We start from the raw sequence: 27,500 nt of genomic DNA, 5'->3' as shown, positions 1-27,500 counted from the left end.
TGCCCGGGTCCCAGGTGGCGGTGGCGGTGGCGTGGGGCTCCCCGCCCCCCCGATTCCCACCCCCCAGCCATATTGACTCGTTTGTGTGCGAACATTCGCCTGCAGGACTGTAAAAGCTCCCTTTACCAAAATCAATTCAAAGATTCAAAACAATCTATTGAAGAGTTTTGCAGCCAGCTTTTAAACCACTTATAAAAGACAACACACAGGAAAAATTAACCCCTGTGGCTCTATTAGGAACAGTATAATAAATGTACATTTAAAAGATCTATAAACACATATTTATCTGCAAAATGTTCTTGCATAAAACTGTTATTGAAGAGGCTTTCATTTTATCTTTGTGTTATTGTAATTTTATTGAATTGCTTATTCATTCTTTGATATTGTATTTTAATGGTATTATAAATCTGTTTTATGTCTGATAGGAGCCTCATTGTAAACTGATATAACAGATAATATGGCAATTCACCATAAAAATTCTAAACCAAAAATGCAGATCAGAACGCAAAGAAGCACTTTAATTCATTCTCGGTTTCTTTTCATTTTATTTTTTAATTATTTTTCATGTGCCGGTTGCCATCTGTTGATAAAGGATGGTTGTGTGAAACTCACTGTACAACACAATAGGAACTTTTTGTATAATTCTATTCATAAAAAATGATAACAGTATAAAAGCATTACACTCCTCGAGACTGAGGATCATTAGCAAGTTCATTGTATAAACTGATTTAAATTAGTCACTTTTGGAACAAAATCCTTTTTTGCAAAATATCTTATTTTGGGTAATTTTTAGTATCATGAATAATAGAACAAAAAAAACCCCACTTTCTAAAATGTCTCCTATTATTTTTATCCTTTTATTAAAAACAATGGAAAACAATTACGATAAAAGATGGTATCAACATGGAGAGCAATTATGTCATAAACCCAGCCACGGCTCAGAAACTTAGCAGGAAGTTCATTCAATAAAAGTATCTTAACTTGCCATCCCTAAATGATAAAATCTCCAGTATCAGAAAGGAAGTGATGCGGTCACCGATAGTGCGGCAGACACCTGGTCCCGAGAGTATGGCTTTACGGCATCCCTGCTGCCTCGGCGTGGGTCCCTCCCGCGGCCGTGGGCATCCCTGCCAGCCTGTGCCATGCTAAATGCCTCTCGTTAGCTTCCGCTCAGACCCCACGGCGGTCTCGTGAAGTCTGGGAAGACGCTTTCCCCGGGTGAGCAGATCTGGACATAGGAGCATGCATCGACACCGTCCCGCTAAGTGTCACACAGTTCATTCCCCTAAAGCAAAAGAACAGCAACACTCAGGGAGAGACTTGGGGAAAGTGTGGATCACCACCTAACAACTTAGCAACGCTACAGAAACAAGCAAGCTATGAATAGCAGCTGCCACGAGCGCCCGGCTCCGCTGCAGATAAAAGCAGCATGCTAGAAACACAAAAGGCTTCTATCCAAAAATACAGAGAATTATTTTTTTTTTATTCCTTAAGGATTTTGCACATAAATCATTGTTGCCAATAAATTTTCGAAAGGTTCCGTCGGGAATTAAATATATATATATATATATATATAGAGAGAGAGAGAGACAGAGAGAGAGAGAATATAGATAGATACATCAAGGTGAAAATCGTTCAATGAGACACAATTAAACCCCTTCACGAAGTGACAATGGCTAAAGGCCCAACACGGGTGCACAGGTTGACCGAGCCTCGCCCCAGCCGAGCCGCAGAAGACAGTGCGCAGGAGCCCACTGTCCCCGTGAGGGTGAGGCGGCCGGGCCCCAGGAAAGCACCTGCCCGCCCGCCGGGGGCTCAAGGTCCCCCAAAAGCGCTGCCAGGCAGAGAGAAAGTTTCAACCCCGAGAACTCGGGAAATGGTGAAAATAGCCACCAGGACGGAAACCACCGCAAAATGCCTTCAAGCACCCAGCCGTCAGTGAGACGAGGGGCTAGGAAGTAAGCGGGGCAGGGTGGCGGCGTGTCCCCAAGACAGGTGCACCCCCAAGACGCAGGCCCCGGGGAGAGGAGCGAGGGGCCCTGGGGCGCCTAATTCTTTCCAGAGTTAACGGCTGATAGAAGTGACGCAGGGGGGATCCCTGGGTGGCGCAGCGGTTTGGTGCCTGCCTTTGGCCCAGGGCGCGATCCTGGAGACCTGGGATCGAGTCCCGCGTCGGGCTCCCGGTGCATGGAGCCTGCTTCTCCCTCTGCCTGTGTCTCTCTCTCTCTATCATAAATAAATTAAAAAAAAAAAATCTTTAAAAAAAAAAAAAAGTGACACAGGGGTTCTCAGCAAACCTCTCGGACCTAAAACGGCATCAGGACAGTCCGGGGCAGTGTGGCCCTAAACTCCCAGCTCGGAGCCGGAAACGATGCTAAGAATCGGCAAGACCACACGCAGGAGCGATTCCTCGCGTGGGTTCGATCCCCGCAGAACCTCACGGAACAGAGGTGCGGGTTCTGCAGAACCACAAACAAAGAGCTGCAAGCCGGGACCCAACCCGAGAATCACACCTGTCCCGCGGGGCCCCGCCCACCAGGCAGGTATCCCAGGGACAGAGGCACCCAGACCCCCGGGTTAGTGCTCCCCCGAGCTCTAGCAAAACGGCTGCCAGCCTGTGCGAGGCCTCCCCTCACTGGCTTCATCCACTCACATCATGTTATGATCCATCCCTGCTGTTGCCTGTGCCTTAGGTTCCCTCACTGTGGCTGTTCTGAAACATTCCGTGGTGAGAATATTATTTATCCCTAAAAAGAAGGAGGAGGAGGACGAGAGGGTCCAGGCAAAAGCTGTCTTTCCAAGAGCCTACACCTGGAGGGGCAAAGGTGCTCCAGGCTCTGCACCCCCCCACCACCGTGAGGGGTGCTATCTGCACTGTTGGAGGCTGCGCGCTTCCCCAGCCCGCTCCGGGGAGGGAGGGGGAGCTGCTCAGGAGGCCCTGAGTAACCCACCTCTCCCCCCACCTGGGCCTTTACAGGTCGCTGTAATGAAGACGTGGCCAGGTGCTAGGTGCCGGCCAGCAGACGACGCTCCTGACCACCTGGCGGCAGGGAGGCAGGTCTAGCATGCACCTGGCCAAGGGAAGGTGGGGCCCGGAGGCTGATGTCGCCCCGACTTGGCCCACTGGACTGGCAAGGACCTCGGGCTACAGGCCCGGGCACTCGGAGGTGGGGGGCTCTGGGGGAGCCTTTTCTCCTGCTTGCAGGATGCTACTGGGTCCTGAGCAGTGCTGACCTCCAGGCCAAGAGAAGGAGAAGGGAGAGTGCCGCTCCCTAAGGGCCGCGTGGAGATGCTCAGCAGGTGCACAGCACGGGCCACCGGGCCAGGCCGCCCCAGGATACATCCTCCACGGACCTGAGTTTCTGCCTCAAGGCCTTCAAATCGTAGCCTGGCAAGTGTCCGCGTATCGTCTTGCGCTTCCCACGACGTAAGGAATGTAAAATGGAGTCGGCGTCGCAGGGTGACAGTAATCACACGCAAGTAAGATAGTGTATTTTATCATTTTCTCTTAAAGTTCCTCCCAGCTCCCCCCCCCAGCTCCTTATATTCCAAGGTAATCCTCTGAACCCCATTAATCATTCCAGTGTCGAGCCAGGTAATGATGGAAAGGCGAAGGCCTCTGCTCAGGGGGTGCCGGGTGCACGGACGGGGACGGGCACTGCTCCGTGGCGCCGCGCCCCAGCCCCAGTGCCTGCCCTCACGGCACCCTCGGACGTGCCCCCGAAGTGCCCCACAGGTGCCTCTTCTCGGGTGTGCTGCTTTTTAGCTCCTCGTTAGAGAATTAGTACTTTCCGTTACTTTTACGAAGCTTCACGGGGGCCTCAGGCTCCACCTGGAACTGCACTAAACACCCAGCAGCGCCGGGGCTGTGGGAAAACAGACTCAGGTCTGGGAAAGTCAAGGGTCCCAACCGGAGCCGGGCAGCCCGGTCAGGAGCACCCTACGGAGGCCACGCATCCTCTCGTCTCCCTGACATGTGCAACAGCAGGGCCCGTGTGGGACGTGCAGCTTCCCCTCTAGGCTGAGAGAGAGAGAGAGAGAGAGAGAGAGAGAGAGAGAGATTGCCTGCAAGAGCCGAGGCCAGGAGTAAACGAAGTGAGAAGCACTGAATTTCTGAGTGAGTGAATAAATGAGTGAATTGGTGAATGAGGGCAGAAGAAAAGAAGAAAGATGACTTCCGCTTGGGGTACTTAGTTTTTTTTTTTTTTTTTTCCTATCATCACACGGGCAAGCGTGCGTGTGCCTGTGCGCGCGTGCATGTGTGTTGGGTGTGTAGTGTGTGGGGCAACCTGCTTCTTTCCACGCAACGTAGAGGGGTGAGCATTTTTCTCCCGCGGGAGCTGTTTTAAACATGCCTCGGTCGGTCGTGAGTGCTGAGACAGCCCCAAAGGGGAGACCGTCCACAGTCCCAGGTGCCAGAGGTCAGGCGCCCTGTCCCAGCAGGGAGCACCCACCGCAGCCCGCCGCCGCCGCCGCCGCCCGGCCCTCAGGCTCCGGAGCAGAGCCTCCCGTGGGTCTCCACGACGGGCACTGGCCCTCTCTGCTCCTCCAGGGCTTGACGTGTTTTAAAAATGAGAAGAGAAAGAACACCAGGATTCCACGACGAGCTCCTGGAGGTGGGTTTCACGATACTTTATTTCAGACATCAAGACCCACAAGCCTTGCCATTTAAGTGAAAAGACAAAAAGCATCATTCGGTCAGTGCCCATGTTTCCTTTTCTATTTTTCTTTCTTTTTTTTTTTTCCTTGACGTCTGTTGAGGTCTCTGTTTCTCACCTCTACGAGGATTCAAAGTCGAAGAACTCTACGAGGCGGGAGCACGTGAAATTTCTGGGCGCCCGGCGGGGCACAGCGGGCTTATGGACGCCCCGATGACTCCGTCACCTTCGTAAACCCGCAGCGACATCCATACCGGGGCCCCCAGAGGGGCCTGGCTTCTGCCCAGGAGACACAGCGGGACAGACCCACCTTCGTCCCTTGCCCCCGCATGAAGACCTGGGTCCATGACAACTTTGCCACGCTGCCCCACAGCTCGGGAAGGTTCTGTCCCAAATGGTGCAAGGCTGCAGCCCAGCACACACACGCGTACACAGGCCCCTGTGCATCTGGAAATGCTGCGGCGTCCTCCCTGGGTGGCCGGTCCATGCACCTGCAGCAGCAACGGTGGGCAGCAGGCTGCGTGCGGGCCGCCCTCACGGTGGGGATCGACCAGGGCCCGACGTGGCCACCAAAGGCAGGAGGTCAGCCTGTCTGAGGCACACCAACTGGCGGCCGGCTCTCGGGCGGGGTCCGTGCACAACCACCCACTGCTGGCCTCCAGGACCAGCGAGAGGCGCCCGGGATCCCAGCCCTAGGAACACGGCCAGTGGAGCTTTTAAAGCACTACTATTATTTTTTTTTTTTTTTTTTTTTTTTTGCTTTAGGAGACCTGTGAGTTTTCCATAATTAGAAAGCAAGTGTTACAATTTTCACTTCTACGGTTTTACGATCTGAGATCTCGAGTAGCAAGATTTGGCCCCAAGTTCATTCTTACAGTTGACTTCGATCCCCTTCCCCGTGCACACCATCGCGCCAACGCGGGGACAACTCATACGGTTTTATTTCAACGCGCCGATTTCTCAGGTGCCGCCGGGAGCTGCGTAAGAGTCAAGAGTCCTTTCCTTCGCCCTCCCCGCGGCCCCTGCTTGCAAACCCAAAGCAGTGAGGAGAGGCCTGAGGCCAGGCCTTGGAAGGGGCTGCAGCAGCGGGGACCCCCCAGCACCCCGCCCCGGGTTGGAGGCCGCATGCTGACCTGCCGTGTATGGGACTTCCCCGAAATCTGCCCGGGCAGCCTTTCCCAACCGACTTCCTGACACAGTAGGCCCTCTCCCTGCACGCCCATTGCCTTCCAAAACAAGGCACAACCACCCAACTTGGAGAGGCGGAGGTATCCTTGCACAATGTAGGCCAAGTCCGGAGGGGAAGACACTTTAAAATTAGAGACTCTCTGGGCACAGTGATTCCAAGGAAGCGCAGTGATATATATATATATATATATATATATATATATATTTTTTAAATCCCCCCTCGATTCCATGAGTGGAAAGTGAAGAAACCATTTTCATATGAGCATATTTTTCTCCAAGGAACAGTTAGGAGAATGCTGATGTGGTGTCTCAATACATTTTACTACAATGCCATCAATTACATAAAAACACAATTAAGTCACTGTTTCAAAATCCTTAAATATTATTCAGCCAAAACCCAAAAGGACATTTGCAGCGTTGTACGGTCATTATCTACGGCGCTGCATGCGGTAACCAGCCACCTCGCCGCGCTCGGCAGGAGCTAAACATAGCGGACGCACAGCCACAGCGCCTCTCCGTCCGGGCCGCGGGCCCCGCCAGCATCCTCAGGTGACAGGGACGCCGGGGGAGCAGCCTTCCGCAGCCCGAGCACAGAGCCAGCTTTTAAATCACTCCACGCCTTCCTTGGCCAGTTGGGTTCGGCCAGGCAGTGACCGCGAGCACCCGGGCTGTTCTCTTTCCAATGCTGGACTCTGGTTTTTCTGTCCATCCATCAAACGCGCGGAATCTAAAGGGCTCTGATCCTGGGAACTTAATACCTATCTTTTCTGTCATCCAGAAGATGTGAATAAAAAGGGCCCAAAGTCTGAGATTCCTACGGGGACGCGTCTACTTTCACATTCGTATCCTTTTTTTAGACGCGTGGAGACATGCTTTCGGCCCTGCGAGGCGGGAGGAGGGGAGGCCGGCCGGGATGCTGCATTACCTAAGCTCTGACAGCCAGTTAACGTCACGAGCACACTCCCACATGGCTGTGGGAAGGGAAATGCGTGCAACCTTTTTGGAGAACAATTTGGGGTATTTATCATTTTGCTCGCTTGCACACGCCCTTTCGGCTAGCAGCTCCCCCTCTGAGGACCGTACCCCACCAAGATGTAAATGGAAGGATGATCGCCGCATGAGGGCCGTGCGGGGTGCTCGGGGTGCTCGGGGTGCTCGGGGTGGCCAGGCTGGCCAAAGGAAAGACAGGGAGCAACCCGAGCGTCCACCCCGAGGGAGATGCACTCGTCGGAGGAAACGCCACCCCCAGAAAGCACAAGGTGGCCCCGAGGTGGCCCCGAGTAACACAATACCATAAACAACAAGTGACACAACCTAACGTGACACAGCGTGGCCACTGAGACACAGGTTTTGCCACCATTTTTCTCACGGAGCTGTAATGCAGAGAGCGGAGTTTAAAGAATTTTACTTACCCGTATAAACCCACCCACCCCCCAGATTCTAACTTTAACGTTTTACTTTCCTCGCTTCATCACATATGTGTTTATCCATCCACTCGCGTGTCCTCCTTTCGGATGGCACGTCAGAGTACACCGCAGACATCTGAGATGTATTTCTGGTTGCAAGTCGAAAGGTACGACGTAGGGGTGGGTATGTGCATTTACGATTTTAAGGATCCAGGAAGATACACCACAAGCCGGCAACCGGGCTTGCCCCTCGGGAGGGGAGCGCTCCTTTAATTGTTTGCCCTTTGGTTCTCTTGGATTTTGTGTCTGGTGCATTATTGCTTTTTTAATAAAAAAAAAAAATTAAAATGCATTTAGTTTCACATGAGGGGAAGCTATTGTCAAACCTTGCGGGGCTCCGTATCTATAGCTTCTGCAGAGGAGCCCCGCACACATGGAAGCCTGGGCGTGTGTGTGCATGTGCGTGCGCGTGTGTGTGCGCGCGTACACGTGCGTGCATGCACACACGTGCACACCCACGTCCGGATACTCGGAGCCCTCGGAGTGAGAGTGGGGCTTGTCTCTCCTGAGATACCAGTCTCTGCCACTTTCTCATGGAGCCGAAATGTCAGGGTGTGGGGCAAGGACCTTACGGAGACTCATTATCTAATTTCCAAGTAAGCAGCCGGGCAAGGCTGCGTGTTTGCTGCCGTGAGAGACCACAGAGCACGTGGAACGCATTAAGGACAGGCGGCCCCTCTGTGTGAGGTTAGCTGTGCTCTCTGAGTGCCCATGCCTCGGCCTCTCTTACTGTAAACATCTGTGCAACTTCAAATAAATATCCTCCCAGAACCTCATGCAGCCCCGAGTCCTGAAACAAACCCTCAGCCACGAGGACCAGGATGCAAGGGCAGGGAAACCCAAAGCTCCATGGAGAGAAGTAGGGCCCGGCCCTGCGATAGAAACGCGCGTGACCGTCCAGAATGCGAAGCGCTCCCCAGACTGCTGAGAGGCCTCGGTTTTGTTTCTGCAAAGAAGCAGCAAGCGAGTAAAAGGCCGTAAGAAAACACATATAATTATCATGATCACGTTGAGCAGTACCGTAGGCCAGACGTTCAAAAAATAATAATTACTAATAATTCCACAGCCATACGTGATGTGTTCCTACACTTCCCTTCTCTCCCAAGACCCGCCGCCTGCCGCGCTAGACGTTGAGCCTCGGGGCCACGAGGTGCATGTCTGCCCAGCAGCGATGCTTTTCCATAGACGTTTTAAAGCCTGGGAATCACACCCCCACATTGTTAGAGGCAGTAAAGCAAAAAGAAAATTGAAATAATTAAAGATGTGACGAGTTACGCCGACGTAACGGGATAAATACCTGAAAACCCCTTCCTCCCCTACACATGAAAGGGCCCCAGGAGCTTATGAAAGGTGGGGGCGGGGGGGCGTAATTATTGGCTAGCATTCTGCTTCTGTTGGAAAACATGCACGAGGCGAGTTTTAAAAACTCCCTTTGGGAAGAACAAGACCGTGACAACACTTACTTCAACCAAGGTCCTTGCACACGGACCTGCGTGCGTGTATCTGTGCGCAAACACGCACTGCGACACACGCGCGTCCCTACACATGCAGGCCCACGCCATCTATATACAACTGGACCAGGCATTTTACCAAAAGATGCTAGTACGCAGGCAACCTGTAGGTCATCACGCTCCTAAAAAAGCATCCTGCGTGTTACCTACACCTCAAAATTCAATACATGCAACGAGACCAATTATACTGGTGGGGAGGGGAAAGCCAAAAAGAAATGAGGAAACCAACTGCCATATTCTCTTATTTGCGTAGTGCTCTCCCCTTTCCAGGGTTTATTTGGACAGTGTCTCTAGTTGCACCTGCAAACCAATACATCTGCCTTCAGATCACTAAGGCATTTGACAACATCATTTCAGAACCTTTAGTTACTGAGATATCAATAATTAAATGCGTTCAGTTCACACTTTGTTCTTGTGGATACCAGCTATTTATCTCTGTCCTCTGAAGAAGCTAATGGTATAATGGGCAAAACATCAAGAATAATTAAGAAAAACGTTGCTATAAAGTCTGTCAGAAGAAATAATAACTTTTATCCAGGACCCCGGCTAGAATTCGCTTAGGATCCACCCAGGACCAGCGCATCTTGCTGAAAAATGAAATGATAAACCCACCTCAGGGAAGGACCGCATGGCATCCCCGAGCTGCTCCTCTGACGGGATGTGTGGGGAAAGGCCTGGATGTGTGCAAGAGTCCTCGGCTGCGAAACGGGGAGGGGGTGTGGGGCGGGTGCTGCGGGCGCCCCGGGCTGGGGACGGGCTCTCGGGGCGGCGGGGGGCGGCCGGGCTGCCGTGGGCAGCAGGGCTAACCGGCTTCAGGAGGACCCTGGTGGAGCCATCAGTGCTCCAGGCCTGCTTGCATAATGGGGTGCTAGTAAACACACAAGTTTCCAGAATATCTTCTGCAAGGACTGGCCAGTTAAATTATTAGGAACAGGTTCATTATTCTTTCCCAGAAAGCATCGTCTGGCTCCTTCCAGAGCCCAGTAACAAATAAAAAGGGAGAAACTCTTCTTATTTTTTTTTGTGTGTTTTTCCCCCCCCCCCTAAGTAAGGGTCAGGCCTACCTGGTAATCTAGGCCTCCAAAGAGAAGATTCAAATCTTAAATCAGTGAACAATTAATGACAACCCCGTATACTTCCTGCAGATATGGTAACCGAAGAGTAAAGAATGGTCTGGAAGCATTTGGGGAATATAAAAAAATAGCGAAAGGGAATAAAGGGGAAAAGGAGAAAAGATAAGCGGGAAATATCAGAAAGGGAGACAGAACATGAGAGACCCCTAACTCTGGGAAACGAACTAGGGGTGGTGGAAGGGGAGGTGGGCGGGGGGTGGGGGTGACTGGGTGATGGGCAGTGAGGGGGGCACTTGACGGGACGGGCACTGGGGGTTATTCTGTATGTTGACAAATTGCACACCAATAAAAAATAAATTTATTAAAAAATAAAATAAATAAAAATTTAAAAAAAAGAATGGTCTGGAAGCTTAGCCAGGGAAGTCAGCCTCCAGGAGGCAGCCTCTCAGACAAGCCCTTGTCCCCTATCTGCATATTTTTTCAAAAAAAAAAAAAAGTCTCTATTTTCGTTGTCGCCTACACGGGAGTACCTTCCACCGCTGCCTGCTTATGTGCGACTTGTTAGTCATCCCCCCGGAGGGGTGACACATCAACTCCCCCGACGTCTACCTGTAAACTTCAAAGCGCCACACTTGTAGAAGTCAACGCTCCCGTATCTTCATTAAATTCTACAAGCCTCCCCAATCTTGGTGAGCAAATTTATTACACGGAAAAAAAAAATGGATATCTCGTTATTGATGACAAAGGTATGGAAAACGCGGGATGGAAACGCGCGGCCCAAACTCAAGGGGAAGAAACGTTACAGGAACTGCTTTGTCAACCCTAATTGTGTAATTACTTCTTGGCTTGGTCACCTAAGCTCGGAGCAAGAAATAAGAGACAGTGGTAATTTCTTACTGCTGAAATGAAGGTGTCAAGCTGTCTTGTGTGTTCTGTGTAAGCGGAGCTAAAGTTTACATTTATATCATGTTACCACAATTACCATCTTCCAGAGCACGCCGAGAAATTAGTGGTATAAGGTCAGCCCTCACAACAGGCACACCAAAGTGTGCTTGCACAAACATTTATTTAATTTAGCCAGAGGGGAGGCGTCTCTGCTTTTGGTCACAGCCCCGGCCTCATTGCTCACCGGCGAAATTGGTGAACTGCTACCGGCAACTTGCATACTAACGGCAATAAAATAATCTTTAAAAACGGTGTTAATAAAGTGGCTACTAATAATAACTAACCACTAGATGGCTTTAGATTTTTCACCTCCGAATATCTGAAGGTGAATTATTCATGGTCTTTGGGGCTGTCTGCTTACCTGGGTAAAAGGCCCCGTGTCAAGGCCGCCGGTGCGGGGAGCCCGCGGGAGGGCCCCGGGGGGCACAGCGCATCTGGGACAAGGAGGGCGGCTGGGGCGGGGGGGGCTCCGCTCCTTGCTCACCTGCAGCCCCCCCACCCCCAGGTGGAGAGCCACCGACAAAGGGCGCAGCATCCTAGCTCCGGTGCCACCGGCCTTCGGGCAGCTGAGAACAAGGACCACATGCGCCCCCCCCCCCCAAAAAAAATTTTTTTTTCACACCCAGTACGAACCACTCCTCATTCTAATGAAAAATAAGAGAGCAGAGGCGCAAGTAGGAAGAGAGAGAGAGAGAAAAAAAAATGAAATTCCATTATAACTGGCTTCCTCAAGCTCCAGCCTAGGATGTGAGTAATCACAAAAACTGTAATATCAGCTTTTTCTGTTTTCCTTACACTGGGTTCCTCCTTTATTTCCTTTCAAAGAGGGTCAAGATCTTTTTTTTTTTTTTTTTTTTTTAATTCATAAAAGCCGCTTTGTGATTACTGAAAGGTTGGTTTCTCTCTGGAACAGCTCTGCCTTCCATGAGAGTCTGAAACTGGGTGGTGGTGGGCGGGCGGGGGGGGGGGGTGTTGGGGGCAAAAAAATAAAACTCTCACGAAAATCTGTCCACAGCTTCTCGGAGTGGACCTCCAGGCTCCTGCCCTGCGTCAGCTCCTGGGCTTCTAGAAACTTCTAGTGGACAAGGGGGCAGCTCCGAGGTGGCTGGCCGGCACGCCTGGATGGGGGCCCGCACGCAGAGGCCTTGGGACGTGGCCTCCACGCTGCAAAGTCCGGGCCCCCCCGGCCCACGCCCCGACCCATCACGGCCCACGGCCTCCCACCAGCGGCACCCAACTGGAACTCCTCCAGCCCAGTCCCTCCCGCCTCCAGTCTCCACCACCTCCCACCCGAGATTGCCAGGAGGGTGGGGAGATACAAACAAATGTAGATCGCCGACAGGCTGTGTGGTCCACATCCCTTTGGACTCAAATCATCAATGAGCTTTTTAACAAGTAGTCAAGTTCTGTTTAGGAAGGAAGGAAAAAAAAAAAAAAACCCACGTCAGGAACTCCTAGCTCCTATCCGTCACGAAGCAGCCCACGCGGGAGGGCGATCCGGGACACACAGAGGTGCTCAGAAACACGCCGTCCTGGTGGTTCCTGTTGGCGGGGAGGCGGCTCCACGCAGGGAAGCCTGGCCTTGTGGGGCTGGCGCCGCGGGACAGAGATGGGCACGTCCCCAACCGGGGGGGACGAGGGGAACGGCCGACCCTGTCAGGCTCATTCCGAGCAGACGAGAGTGTCCCGGAATCTGCCTCCACCTTGGAGCAGCCCTACCCAAGAGCAGGGCCAAGAACCCTCGCCCTCCTTCCAAGGGCCCAAGGAGAGACCCCCGATGTGGCCCTAAGACACCCTCTGGCTGCACCAAAGCACCTGAGAAACGGGGCTCACGCAGGAGCCACGGGCAGCCTTCCTGAGCTCACCTGCACTGGAACTTTGGGAAGCAGGTGTGTAAAACCACTCCCCTAGGTCTGCGATCTAGTACCCATTTTTGGCGCGCCCGCGAACTGAAAGGGGGCACCCACTCCTTTCACAGTTCGCAATCGCTTATTTTTTTTAATTTTTATTTATTTTTTTTAATTTTTTGGTCTTCATCCCCATCTCACGTCTGCCACCCATTGTTTTTAAAAAATTAATCTACATTCCCACGAGCACCGAGACCAGCACGCTGACCGGCCTTCCCGGCGGAGCCCGGCGACACGCGCGCCGTGGAACTTGGTAACTGCCGCTCCGGCCGGCTCGCTGGTGCTGGGAAAGCCCTCCGGTGAAGACGCATTTTTCTGGAAATGTCACAGACACAGAGGGAGACGGAAGTCCACACGGTCGCCGGGAAGCAGGATGGAGATGGCCTGGCCGCCTCGCGGAGACCACGCGCCCCGGGTCGTGTGTGTCCACCGGGGGCCACCTACCGGGGTGTCGGAGCCGCCCGGCCGGGCCGTGACAGTCTATTGATTTTCATAGAACGTCCGTTTCGCATTTCCGCAGCGGAGCACGCCGTCCCTTCACAAGGCGGGGAGGCTATTTCCGAGGCCAGAGCGGCTGAGCACCTGCCGGGCCCGCTTCCCCAACTGCAAAGACACCCCCACCCCCAGCCCCGCTCGCCACCCCGGGTTCCAGGTTCTTCTGGGCAGGGGCAACCTCGAGGTGGAGGTGGCACGTGGGTGCGCCTTCTCCACTGGGTCTCCAAACAGGAACGCTCCCATTCACAAAAAAAAAAAAAAAAAAAAAAAAAAGCACAGTTGCTGCCAAAGGGCAAAATTATCCTTCCGTGGTAAGAGCCTTTGTCATATCCGAACACCACGGCCTACACGCGGGCTCACCCCCCGGCTCCTGCAGTTGTCAATGAGGTGCTGTGCTCCGTGCCTCCTGACAATATAATCATCATAAACTTTATTATTACATCTGGAATTTCATGATATGCTCAGTAATTGATTACAGAGGCACGGCCCAGAATGCGCTCCCCCAAGCTCCGCCACAGTTCCAGTAACCTAACTGCTTAATACCCCTGGAATGCATAAACAGTGCGAACCGCTGCGCTCCCCGCGCTGGCAGGACGGAAGCAGCCACCGGGCAGGCGGGGCCGCAGCAGGCCACCTCCAGCCCCAAAGGACAGACGGACGGACGGACGGACGCCCTGGGGTCACTGGCCCCATTTGGGAACGGAGGTCAAGAACCAGGTTTGCAGGAAGCCGCCCCCCCACCCCGCCCCATGCACCCAGGCACGCACCTTCTCGGTTTGGCGGGGACTGGGGCGCAGAGAACTGAGACTTGGGGACGATGAGGCTGGGGCTCGCCACCTCTAACTTGAGGGACACCTTGCGATGGGAAGGCAAGGTGAAGCCAGGAACGAGCCACGTCTGGCAGGCCTGCCACCTGCCCATCGCATGAGACGGGAGACGGGGAAATGAGACCAAGGGCGCGGGCCGCAGTACTCGGGAGGGCCCCGGGAGCCGAGGGGCCACAGGTGAGCTCCCCGGGAGCAGAGCGCATGCTGGGCCTCACCCCACCTTGTGGGGCCTGGAGCGCTGCAGCTGCCTCCTGCACTGCCCGAACCAGGAAGGCGCTACCCCGGGGCGGGGGTGCAGGGCAGGGGCAGCCCCACTGGCCCCGCACAGGTGCACACACGCCCACGAGGGCCCCCGCTCCCCCCCGGACCGTCTTTAACCCAAACAGCCCTCTGACCCAGCAAACCCTCGGCGCAACTCCGCAGGGACCACCTCTGTAGGCAAACCCACCCCAAACCACCCAGCGCTCTGCTCGCGACGACGACCCACGTCAGCCTGGCCCCGTCTGGGGCCCGCAGGCCGCGGGGCCGACCCCGCACCCACGCCCAGCCCCGCGTGGCCCGAGCTGCGTGGCCGCCTGCGACCTGCCGGGTGCCCTTCCCCTGGGCCCGCGAGGTCCCCTCCAAAACGGCCCCGCCACCCACCTCAGCCAGGTTCCCGCGCGGACGCTGCTAAGGGCTTGTTTGTTGAACTGAAAAATCATTACCGCAGAACACGTCAAGTAATGAAACATGTTTTCCTTGGAGAAATGTTAAATACTTCACTTCTTCCGCGAGGAGCGAGTACACGTGTTTCCAAATAATACCCTTCCTCCTCCCACCCACGCGGGAGCACCGGGGCCGGAGCTCCAGGACCCAATTTGAACAAACGCGTGTTGCACGGCTCCGAGAGGCAAGAACACGCTGTTATTTTATTTATTTCCCTCCGCCCAGCTGACTGTGTGTTTGTTCTATTACTTATTCGCCAAACCACCTCGGTAGGGACCCGGGTCACGTAGCCGCGTGTCCGCGCTGCCTCGCGCCGTTACACAGGAAAGCTCGAGAACATCGCCGCCACGCTGCGCCGACGTGGGGCCCGCCGCCTAGGATGCAGGGAAGGGCCCTGTCCTCCGGGCCCGGGGCCGAAACAAAGGCAGGAAACGGACCGGCAAGAGGGGGGACGGCGGCGTGGAAACCCCCGCTCACCCCCACTTCTCCTCCTGCAAATAGGAATCCTTGCCCCTGCCCCGAACCTTCCAAAAGCGTTAGGCGGGGACTCGTGACCACCCCTCCTTGGCGTTCTGGGGTCTTCAGAGTGTTTCTGACCGTCTCCACCTGCAGGGGGTCCCGCCGGTGGATCCGCGCCCCCTGGCCCCCTCTAGGGCACCCCGAGGTTCCGGGCAGAGCCTGCGGGGTGGTGGCCGGGAAAGCCCAGAGCGACTCCCAGGTAACCCCACCCCACCCCCGACTTCCATCGGGGACACGGGGGGTCGGCCGAGTCCCTCGTTTTCTTGTCGTAACGGGACTCGGGCACGTGGTGGCTGCAGCCCGGCACACACCCCCGCCCCCCGAGACACGAGGGACCCCCTGTTCATGCCCCTCCCTTCTCCTAGAAGCGATACCCCAGGGACAGAGACGCCCAAATTGTGGCCAAAGCGCACACTCGCAGAACCGAAACCTCCTCTGAAGAGTAACCGAGCCGCCCTTCCCTCTCTCCCAACCCCTCGGCCTCTCCCTTATTTGTGGGTCACTGGAACAGACGCCAGGGGCCACCTGGGACGACAGGGAGCACCGGATCCCAAGCACGGCGCCTCCCCACCACCCCGCCCCATGACCCGCATGAACTTCTCAAAACTTAGAGACTTGCCCTTTTGTCCTCGCCTTTGTTTCCCTTGGTCTTAAGGGGGAGCAAATCTCAACCTGATTCCAGGAGCACTGAAGGTTGATATTTTTTACCTGCGGATCCCTAAATCTGCCGGAAATGACTCCCAGGGAACTCCCTTCCTCTGCCCTCGCCCGGTGAACGGCCACATCGTGGAATCGCCTTGGCTGACGTTAGGCAACGAACGTGCCTTCTCAGCGATTACTTGCAACGGGGGGAGACGACGACCGCAAGGATTCCTCCCTGTGGGCCAAGGGGAACTACCTCCACTGTGTGTCTCCGAAGGGCCAGAGCCCAAGGGCGATGGGGGCCTCCCCGCCTCCCGGCCCCTCAAGACCCCCAGGACGTCGCAGGGAGGCGCCCGAGCCCGGGCGGGCGTCCCCCACCGCCACCGGCCTCCCGGGCCTGCAGCCCACGGCAGCTCCTGAACGGATCTCGCCCAAGAAAACATCAACCTTCAAGGACAACCTCTCTGGGCTCAGGAGACCCCCGTCCGACCGGAGATCTCAGGAGGCCACCAAGGGGCCGTGGCTCAAGGGCCCAGGTAGCGCCCTGAAGTCAAAGTCGTGTGCTCCCTGGAGGTCAAGCTCTGGACAGAAGCACCTGCCCCGGGCACCGGAACAGGTGAGACCCCCGTGGGGGCTCCCGTGAGTCCGGCAGGTGCCTCCCCTCCTCTGAGCATTCACTTCTCTCTTTCTCTCTGGCACTCATTGGCACCACAAGGCCGGCGGGCGCTGTGTCACCCCTAGGGGGCTCCCAGTGCACGATGGGAGCAGGTGGACGTCACAGGGCGAGGTGCAGCCGCCGGGGACTCCCCTGGGATGCTCCCCAGCGAATCCGCAGCGCCGCCGCCGCCGCCGCCGGTGGTGGGGAGCTGAGGGCTGGAGTTCCCGGTGTTCCGACAGGGTGCACCCTGAAAGCGGCGTCCCAACTAAAAAAGTGTTGCTTTCTCCCTTCTCATGAATTCTAATATTCAAGCCTTTTTTCCTCCTGCTAATTTTAGTAGTCCTGCTATTCTTTGGGAAGAGAATGGTGTGAAAATCAAGCATAGTATCCAAAAATAAAAGAGTAGATCTGTTTCAGGGCTTGCAGCATATTTAACTGAAAAGCAACTCCAGAGATGCCACTTTCTATCTAGTCTTTAATACGTTTTCCAATTTCTCCAGAATATTTTAGCTTCAGAGAAGGCAAGGATGACTTCCTAATCTATGAATATTTCTGAGACTGAAACGGGCACCCAAAATTATTTCTAGGTCGTCATTGGGAGGGTCTCCTCAGAATGGGATGCCAGGGTTATGTCACTGGGGATGGAAGTCACCCGTAGGCTTCGCGGGGCCACACCGAGACGGGTTACGAGGTCTCCTGGGGGACCCAGCGCGCGTGCCATTTGGAGCACGTTCCCGGGCAGGTGAAGCTCTACAGCGCTCTCCCCGCGCAGCTGCAGGTAGACCGTGTGGCACGCTTTCCGAGCCTTCCACCTTGGTTAAAAAAAAAAAAAAAAAAAAAAATTTCTTGTTTTATCTAAGGAATTCAGTTCCACCCCAGCAGAGCTGCGGCAGGACATGTGGCCCAGGCTCGCAGAGTTGCTCAGGTCTGAGGCTCTCCTCCACAGCCTCGCGTGACAGCCAGGGGAGCCCAGAGGACGGGAGCTGGCACGCTACCTGAAGACCCCAGCCCGTGCCTCCTCCAGCCAGAGAAGCCGGACATGTGCGACAGAAAGTTAGAACTGGGTGTCAAGCCCTTCATGCAAACAATAAATATTACTTCTGCTCATAATCGGACTTTTCTCCAGCATCGTCTTTGAATGTTGAACCTTTTTCAATTAATTAAAAACTATGCACTGCAGAGTGCATATTTTATCAGCCCTCAGCTGCTTAAGTGTCTAGAAAAGACCAGGCAGTTTTTCTTTCTTTCTTTCTCTCTTTCTTTTTTTTTTTTTTTTTTTCCAGGCAACCCAGAGCAAGTACTTGCAAGGGTCATATCTTTTTAATTATCTTTTCTCTCTTTGATTAATTATTCCGTCTGACAATAGCGTGTTTCTAATGCTATTCACCTGCCTTTGATGATTGACAACTTTTCTGTCTGATTCAGAGCAAACAGCTGCTGCCACAATCTCCTAGCAACCCGGGTGTGATGGATGAGCCCCCAAGATGGATGGCTGCAATAAATCATGTCTCCAGCCATAAAACTGAGAAAAGGGGATAAGAAGGAAAGCGAACAAAAAACAAAACAAGGTTTCTTCCCATGAGTGCACTCAGTTCCTTACCAATTATACCTGAAATGGACTTTGCACCTATTAATGGCAAAGTTTTTCTAATCGGTAAAAACGGGGTGATGCCATTTGTATGGAAGGTGTTTACAATTGTCCCTGCAAATTGGCGCTGGTCCTCCCAATTTCCTCCAACGCTGGCCAAGTGCAAGGGCAGAGGATCAAAGTTTTCCCTCTTTCTTCCGTGAAGTCTCAGCAAGGAACAGTATCATCTTTTTTTTACAGTCAGATGCGAGTCCAGGCACCAACAAAGGACATAAATCTGATTCTACCCAATTTTTGGCGCCAGCTGGGCAACACCAAAAGTGAATCCCAAGTCATCCACAGGGATGCGAGGCGTCAGGCTGCTAATAAAGTTTTTTCAAATAGACACACACACACACACACACACACACACACACACACAAAGTTGCCTGGAGCCCCTGAGTGCACAAGCCACATTTGCACGTCCTTCCTGTCCGCGTAGATGCAGGCTTTTTACATGTCAGGGAAAAGTTTGTCCCAGAAGCAGCAAGATAGGCAAGATAGGAACATCCAGCCCTTCCGCCAATTCTAGATTCTCATTTCTTGAGATAAAACACACACACACACACACACACACCCGACCGCAGCCTAACTTTCTGTCCCATCAATTTTTTAAATTAATGTCCACACTCGAAGTCATACGAGGAGCCCTAAATTTAATTAGCAGACCCAAATAAAGTCACCTATTTAATAGAACGCCTGCCAATTAAATTTGTACTATCGGGGCTCCCCTGGTGGAGGAGACGCAGCAGGAAGACCGGCAGTTTCTGTTTCCCGTTTTCCACCCGGAGAGCAAGCAGCGAGGCCTCGGGAGCAGAGGAGGCAGCAAGGCTGGCGCGGGCGGCGGCGGCGGCGGCGGCGCCGATCCTCCCAGCAGCTGGGGGCTCCGTCCGCGAGCCAGCCTGCGTCCCTAACTCCTTCCAGTAGGTGGGGGTGTCCCGGAGCAGAGCTCAAGGGTGCACAAGGCGCAGAAGTGATTAGCGGGGCGGGTGGGCGGGCGGCGGAGGGGCCTGCAAACAGCTGTCCACATCAGTCCTGGTGGGGGGCTGCTGAGGCCTGCGAGGGGGACAGAGTGCAGACAGACAAGGGGAGGAGGCCGCTGGGAGCAGGGGCAGGGAGCTACAAAAGATCATTTTTTATCTGAAATATTCCCGAGACGTGGAAGTCTGTTTCTTCATTCTCACACTGCTAACCAAGCCAACCAGTATTTTTTTTTTTGAATAGTTATATTGTGCTAAGCTTTTCAGATACAGATTTTTTTTTTTTTTTTAGAGCATGTCACAGAGTTTAAAAAATCAGGCAAGGGTCTTGGCTTTGGCAACTACAGCTCTGTTTATATTTTAATGTTTTGAACGTGACTGCCTCTGTCGGGGAAGAAGGGGGGAGAGAGAGAGAGAGAGAGAGAGAGAGAGAGAGAGAGAGAGAAGTTGCCTGCTAGCTTTAGTGCAAATCACAGATACTTCATTTTTTCTCTTGGAAAAATGTCCTTGGAAATTATTCAAAATTTAAACCTCCGCCCCCCCCCACACACACACACACTCCTCCTTTTTTGGGGGGAGGGGGTGTCTTCTGTATCGTAAATGGGAGGGCTCGTGTCTGGTCATCTGGTCAGCAGCAATGAGAACCCAAGGCCAATCGATGGAAACACACACACACACACACACACACACACACATATGCAGGCCCCTACCCTGCTCCAGCTCGTCCAACTCTCAAGTTACAGGTTTACACGGCAAGTCTAAATAATATTCAAAATGATAAATGGCACCCTAAGCCCGGCATCCACCATCAATCTTTTCTTAAGGAACATCCATCTTCAATAACGCATGTTTGAATCATGTGAAGCCAGGAGCCCTGAGATTCATTTACACCACCCCTCACAAGCCAGGGTGGCTTGACTGATACCTGTCAGCCCCGGAGCGGATCGTGGTGGCTGTTTTCCTCGACTACTAAAGGGAAAAGGAAGGAAAAGGGGAGTGGGGGCCTGCGGGGGGGGGGTGGGGGGGGGAGTCAGAAGAGCGTCAAAGGCTGAACAGTGTGGTTTAGCAGATAATGTGAAAGAACATAACCTCTTCCGCGCCTCTGCCAATCTCGCGCCCGCCACGCCACACGCCCAGACAGCCATCCACACGCGGAGCAGGCTCTCGCCTCCCCTCGCCCCTGCCTCTCCTCCCTCCTCCCCGTCCCTCTCGCCAAATCAGCAGCCTCTCTCTGCAAGCCTACGCGACGGTTCAGGACTGAGAGGAGGAGAAGGCATCACATGGACTGGGCTTCCCTCCCCTCCCCGTTGTCTGGCTGGGGCCCATATGATAAATGACATATGTCATTCTGTCAGGAGGGAAGGGTGGGTCAGTGATGTATGACTCCGCTGAAAAGGAAATCGACTGTTTGGCATGGTGGAGCTCTTCTCCACCAGGATTTAGTTCCAGAACTCTGAAATGAATTCTCCGACGTTTCAAGTGCATACTTAGGGCAGGCTGATGGGAGGCCTGGGGAAATCGCACTTTATCCTCCCCCTGCCCTTCCAATGGCACAAAAAAAAAAAAAATTCCCAAAACCAAATCGAAACAAAACAAACCCCCCCCCAACAAGGCTCTGCCCCCGGATACCTGCAAAAAAGGCCACGCGGGTGTCAGAGTCGTCGCCAGCAGTCACACACCGCAGGGTTATTAAAAAAAAAAAATATGACTTGGGAGGGGGGAGAAAAAAAAAGAATGGAATTAAGTGGAGAGTAAGGTTAGTCCTTTTATTTATTTATTTTTTAATGGCAAAGGGCTGACACAAAAGCAAGATAAAAATTAGCATGTTTGAAGTAATCGTCCCGCAGCTTGACATCTGCATAGTAAATTTTAAAGGAAAAAAATGTGTCAGACAGCCATGAGCCGCTTCACCCTCCCCCTTTCATTAGCTCACTGCCAGGGTGGCACTGCTGAACCTCATTACTGCAAGAGGATTTATGAAGCTGAACCCAATGGCAAAGAAAAGGCATCTGTCAATAATTGTAGGGAGCTGCACTCACAGCTTTGAAATCTCATTAAGTATGCAGTTATCAGGCATAAAGATCAAAAACATTACTCAACTCCGACAGAATCTTATGGAGGAACATTAATTAGCAACAGGCCTACAGTACAAAAAAAAAAAAAAAGAAGAAGAAAAAAAAAAGAAAAAAAAAAAACACAGACTTCCTCTCACACCTGCCCAACCCACAAACCTAAAGCAACACTCCCCCTCCCGCCCGAAAAAAAATAATTCCAGGCATCTGAGACTGATCAAGAACATGAAACAGGAGAGACGCACACAGAAAGAGGGAGGGAAGGGGTGAGCCGAGCCGCGGCAGGGAGGGAGGGAGAGGGGAGAGAGGGGGAGGGCGGGGAAATTCGGTTGAGAAAGGCTTGGCTGTGAGCAGAGAAAAGGAAGAAGCTGTCAAACTTGAGAAGGATGTCAGTGCTGGCCCTGATTACAGGGGCCTATGGAGTTCTCAGACCTTTTATCATCCTCGCCATCAAAACCAGCCCGGGCTCACGGCGGGAGGGCTGGTGGCTGCCTGGCTGTGGCCGACCCAGGGCCCAGGCCCCAGGACCCTGTCACCTGGCCGCCGCCCCTGCCAGGCCCCCTCGGCGGCACCCCGCTCCGCCCTGGCCCGCTGTCACCGTCCGTCTGACGGCCACCGGAAAGCACCCCGAGCTGCCTCCACAGGCACTCGGGCACCCCCCCCCCCCCCCGTCACACGGACACTTAGGCTCCTGTGATTTCTGCGAACGACTGGTTCACGTGCTTCAGCGCCCACAACGCGCGGGGAAGGACAATACGGACGTGCAGGGCTGGTTCCCACCCGAAGCCGACGCCGGGTCACGGGGCCTCGTGACCTCTGCAGCGCACGGGCCAGGGTGCAGCCGGGGACGGAGGCCCTCCGATGCCCGAGCTAGTCTGACCCCAGAAAATCCACGGGGGGGGGGGGGCGGTGGGGATAAAAAACTCAAGCGACAAGCTTCTTGAGCCACCACATCCTCCACCTCCTGCAAACCGCACCGGCAAAGAATAGCGGACACGTGTTTGGAAGCATCCCGCAAGGACTGCGTGCGTGGGGTCCCGGGAGAAGGCCCCTCGCGTCCTGCGGCGGCCCGCGTGCAGGGTGGGCGCCCGAGGGCTCGGGGCCCGGTGTCCAGGGGCCCCCCCGGTCCGCTCCAACAGGCAGCGCCAGCCAGGTCCCCCGCGTGGGGACGCATGCAACGGGCACGGCCCCCCAGCTGGCCCGCCGACCACCGTGCAGGAGCAGAAGACTAGTAGCCAAAAAGCCGTCACTCCGTGCCAAGGTCCCTGCCCGCACGGAAGGGTGGCCTGGCCTGGTTACCCACGAGCACGTGCTCCGACGTGCTGTCGCCTGCGCGCGCTCACACACGCGTACGCACGGCACTTCCCATGATCCCACACCACGAGAAAACCTGCACAGCAGCCCCTCTGTGGCTCTGACATCCCCGCTCTCCAAATCACCCTTCCCGGAGCGCCCCTGTCCCTTCCGATGCCACCCTCTTACCTCGGTCCGCGGCCGCTTCCGGAGCGCGTACCTCTCTCCTCTACAGGAGATAATGGTCACCTTTTCTAATTAGCCACATCTTTAAGGAAAAGGGCATTAAGATTCCTAGGCAACCGGCTTGGAGATCTCTCCAAGACAAGGCCCATCCTTTCCAATAAACGACTCTCCTTTGGAATATCAATGAATGCGGCGCGGATAAATTGTCACCTATGGCCAAAACTAGTTAGGAACACTTGTCTCTAAGCCGGCCTCGGCGAGAAGGAATTTTAGTAGTAGTGTTACAATAAGGTGTTTATATTTTTTTATGTGCTTACCATATTACCTTTATTATGTGTAACATCAAAGTGATTATAGCAATTACATCTAACAGAATTAATTACAGAACTTCCCATCATCCCAGGATACATAATGCATTAGAGGTAAGCCAAAGAAAGAAAGCATCTTGATTGTAGTAACTATTGTTGGTACGTATTTTCCCCAGCAGCAAATGCCAAAGCAACGGCAGCTTGCAGGAAGAACAGGGTAATGGAAACTGAGAGGTTTAATAGGAAATGAGGTATATTTTCTTTAAATTAAGTAACACCTTCGCCTAATAATACGTCGGTGCTATTGGACATATAAAATCAATTTAATTTTTTTAAGTGTAAATCTTTAAAAGGCGCTAGTTAATCCACCCAACCAATGTTACTACATAAAGGAGAAAGCACATGGGTGAAAGACTTACAAGTCTTTACGTATGCAAAATAAATTCACTCAAGGCTTCATTAATATTAATTTAAATTCAAAACCCATTTACATTAAATTGTTCATTAAAAATTGCCTATTTTATGCAACATGCATTTCTCAAAGAACTCAGAGGAAACTGAATACATAGGGCTAGATTTAATGATGGGAATGGAAAAATCAAAAGTAAATGAATTTGAGTCATTTCACGTATATTACCAAACAGCGCGCTCTGCCCTCCATTAAGGACGGGTTCCAGTTTGGGGAACAAACAGGCGCTCAGAGGATCTCGCTTTCTGTGGCCATGGACTCGCGACCACGACCTTCTGGTCTACCAGAGAGTAAGAAGAAAACAAGACGCGCCGGCAGGGTGAAGAGGGCGGCCCACCCGGACCTGGACGTGGGGGCCGGGTCCCACCTTCGGAAGCCCAGCTGAACTCCCGGAGCGTGGGGAGTCAGGCTTGCTTTTTCAGAAAACGCACGTCCCCAGCATCTGCCAGTGCCCATCTTGGCCTAGAACGGACAGGACAGGCTCCCTCTCCCCTTCTCTCCGCTCCCTGCCATGCTTTATTCCCCAAGCAAGGGGACCCAGAGTATGATGACAAGGAGTTGGTAAGTTCCTGGCTCTGGCGCCCTCCCCCTGAAGACAATCTGAACTTACACTGTTTCCCCAACAGCTGTTCTAGATGAAGAAAACACAGTCATAATTAATAACATGTGTCCTGACAGTATGAATTAATAATTTATCATTAGGCCCAAACAAATTGAAATTATTCTTCAAGAGCCACACCTTTGCACATCTGATGAAACAAGGTAAGAAGATGGGCGAAAAGTCCAGGTAACGTGACCTTTAGAGAAATGCCTTCATCCGCCCCCCCCCCACCTTCTCGCCACCCACCCACCCACCCACCCACAATACCTGTCCTGGGCCACTCTTGTTGAAATACTAAAATAATTTACAGAACTGAAAGTAATTAAGCCCAAGAATCTAAGTGCTGATCAAATCGAATGTATGTGCTCGAAATGTCTTCTTTTTTAAATGGGGCTTATAAAATATTCAATATTTGGTCAAGGACACTATGTAATCTTTCTAATAAAGATTCCTAAACCTAGAGTATGACAGTTGTTCAGGCAAGTGGTCATAAGCAGATTATGCTCCATCACTGCCTCTTTTTCTTTTATTTCCGAAAACGCACAGCACAACCCTGGTTGCAAACAGCAAACTGAATCTTTACATCCACGTCTCCTGTAATTGTTTACCAATGTTGAAAAATCAGAGAAAGCTACCAAGTCTATGTATCCGCCCTTTGCAATTCAGGTTAAAAAAAAAAAAAAGAAAGAAAGAAAGAAAGAAAGAAAAGAAAAAGAAAAAAATCTAGAAGGAAAAAAAAAACCCATATTCATAGCCATTGTTTAGTAGGATTTAAAAATTAATTTAATGACTAACTGCAAATACTGGAAACTAGAATTAATCTGTCTGGATTTTTTTTTAAAGGCTTACAGACATTTAAATGCATGTATCGGGACACTTTATCAACCTAACATAAAATTGTCATCTTATCTTATTATATGACTATTTTATGCATGTGTCAAAGAATTTAAAAATGACTGCCTGTCTATTGAGTCTAATTACAACTGCACATTATCTGTCTAGATGTACCAGTCCATATCATTGTTACCAAATACAATATATTGTATTCACCTTTCATTTTTAACTTCAGACAGAGAAACCACAATTTGGAGCATAACTAAAATACACACACGCACACGCACACACGTGCCGCCAGGCAGTCGCACCGCGAACACCTGAGAGGGTCTGCAGGAAGTGCTGGCGCAGCTCTGTGCTGTCCTGTCTCTTCCCGTGGGCCGTGGGAGGATGCTCAGGGGTGCCCCCCAGACAGCTGCCTTGGAAGAAAGGCCCGTCCACCTAACTGGGCTGCATACTAACACAGAACCGACACACACCCTACTTCTTTTTTTTTTTTCTTTTCTTTTTTCTTGCTTTTTTTTTTTTTTTCCCTACTACCAGACCAAAGCTATTTTTATAGTTTGTCCAGTGACAGGCAGGAATAAAAATGGGCCAGCAGGAAAGCCTCACAAACTGCACCCGGAATAACTGGGACCTGCTCACGTCCCTGGATGAACATGGCTGTTGTGCACCAGGACGGGGACTCCTCTCTTGTCCCTTGCACGCCCCTGCCTGTGACTGCAGCCCTGGCTCTGCCACCTCCTGGGTACGAGGGGAAGCCCCCGAAACGGTGCAGGCACTCTGCCCTCAAGAAGGGGATCCTTCTGCTTCCAAAAACCCCAGGAGTGGAGGTGGAGGCAGGGTGGGAGGTGGGGGGGTGGAGAGGAAGGAAGGGCTTTAATTCTGGGACCTCACCTGGGCTTCCCGGCACCCCCAGGGCCCTGAGCAGTCACCTTTCGTTCTCATCGCTTTACAAAACAATCTTTGGTAAAAAGAGGGAAAAGGCAGGCGTGTGAGACAATTTGGGGAAGAGCTGCTGATAACGTCAGCTATTGACTATGGCTCGCTTATGAGCGCGCTCAAGGCAACGCTGGGAACCAACTGACAACATCCACTGCTCACAATCAAGTGTGGCCCTGGAGAGCAGTGAAGCCCTAACTGACAACTGTCAAGATAATGGGGGCACAGCCGCTGATTCTGGAAGATTCGCTTCCCTGGGTGGATGTCCAGGGAGGGCAGCCTTGCCTCCTGGCCTCTTTGTTTTTCTCCTTCATCTTCCTGATTTTTCCTTTTTTAAAATGTGCATTGTTCCTCCCGTGTTGTAGGAAAACGGGAGGTGGGGGGGGGCGGTCGCGGTGCAGCCCGAACCCGTCATCTCGTCACCTCGCTACAGGGCAGGACACCTGTCCAGAGGAGGCACGTGCGGCAAGCTTGAGAGCGAATGGGTTCCCAGGGCCGAGGCCGACATGCCCCTCCTGAACGCTCCACGTGCCTCCGCCGCCAAGAGGAGCTGCCCAGCATGTGGACGAGACCTCAGAGGGCCAGGAGGGCAGTGCCCGCACGCCGCCAGGTACGCCGGGTGAGGCACGCCCACGTCTCCCGCCAACGCCCTGGGCCTTGCCACCTACCCACCCATCCTGCCCCGGGGGACCCACGGTGACCGGGGACATGAGCAGAACCCAAGCAGTTCAGGCCACTTTCACAAAAATCAAGATGCTCTAAGGTTTACCCTCCTGATGTGACCCCCCCCCCCGCCAAGAACTCCTTAGAAGAAGACTCTCCTCTTTCGACGAGTAAGACTCCAAAGGGGTCAGTGGCAAGTTGTTGCTCATTGAGGATTTTTTTTTTTTTTTTTTGCAAGTTGAGGCAATTTAGGTTTAAGATTTTACAGTCTCCCTCCTCCCCGGGAAAATGGCTATGAATGGATAAAATGTAATCTGCTAGGAAATACTGCTCTCGTTCTCTCTCTCTCTCTCTCTGTCTCTCTAGAGCTTTTTTTTTTTTTTTTTCTGGGATCTTCAGAAAAATACTGTTCCAAAAAAAAAAAAAATCACGCACAGGTGAGAGTCCCGTTTTGAGCAAGGGACGATGGTCATTTTGCCTGAAGGACACTAGCCTCTCCAGCCCCGCTCCTCTGAGGCAGCAACATCTGGCCAGCACAAACGTACGGCCCTTTGAAATTACACGCCCGGAGGAAGGACACCCCTGCCCAGGTTTCTCTCCGGCAGGTGAAGAAATGTCTCTCTCCCTTTGAGAACAGAGGCCAGGCGTGATTTCTGCCGAAAGAGAGAAAGAAGGAGAAAGAAGGAAAGGAGGAAAGAGGGGGAAAAAAAAATCCTAAAGTACAGAAATACGTCTTTTCAGGGATTCTTAGAGCCTGCTCTGGCCTTCTGGAGAGCAATGTTACATTTGGCCTAGATATGAAGACTGCGTGCACCTGTGTGCTCCGTCTGCAGGCTCGACCCAGCTCTCAGCCCATTGTGGTTGTTATTCTACCCCAGACCATTAAAAGGGCCCTAATTCCTATGACATGATTATCCAGGTACCAAAGCCC

General features: G+C 52.8%; 1 protein-coding gene across 3 annotated transcripts in view; it reads right to left on the bottom strand.

Moving 5' to 3' along the window:
• The window catches only part of TSHZ3 (teashirt zinc finger homeobox 3), an 84,279-nt gene that overhangs the window by 53,535 nt on the left and 3,244 nt on the right, over nt 1-27,500 (bottom strand). The gene's annotated exons all lie outside the window — the stretch shown is intronic.

Source organism: Nyctereutes procyonoides, unplaced genomic scaffold (assembly GCF_905146905.1).
Source record: "Nyctereutes procyonoides isolate TBG_1078 unplaced genomic scaffold, NYPRO_anot_genome, whole genome shotgun sequence".
NCBI lineage: Eukaryota > Metazoa > Chordata > Mammalia > Carnivora > Canidae > Nyctereutes > Nyctereutes procyonoides.
This window is presented reverse-complemented; position numbering and strand designations above follow the sequence as displayed.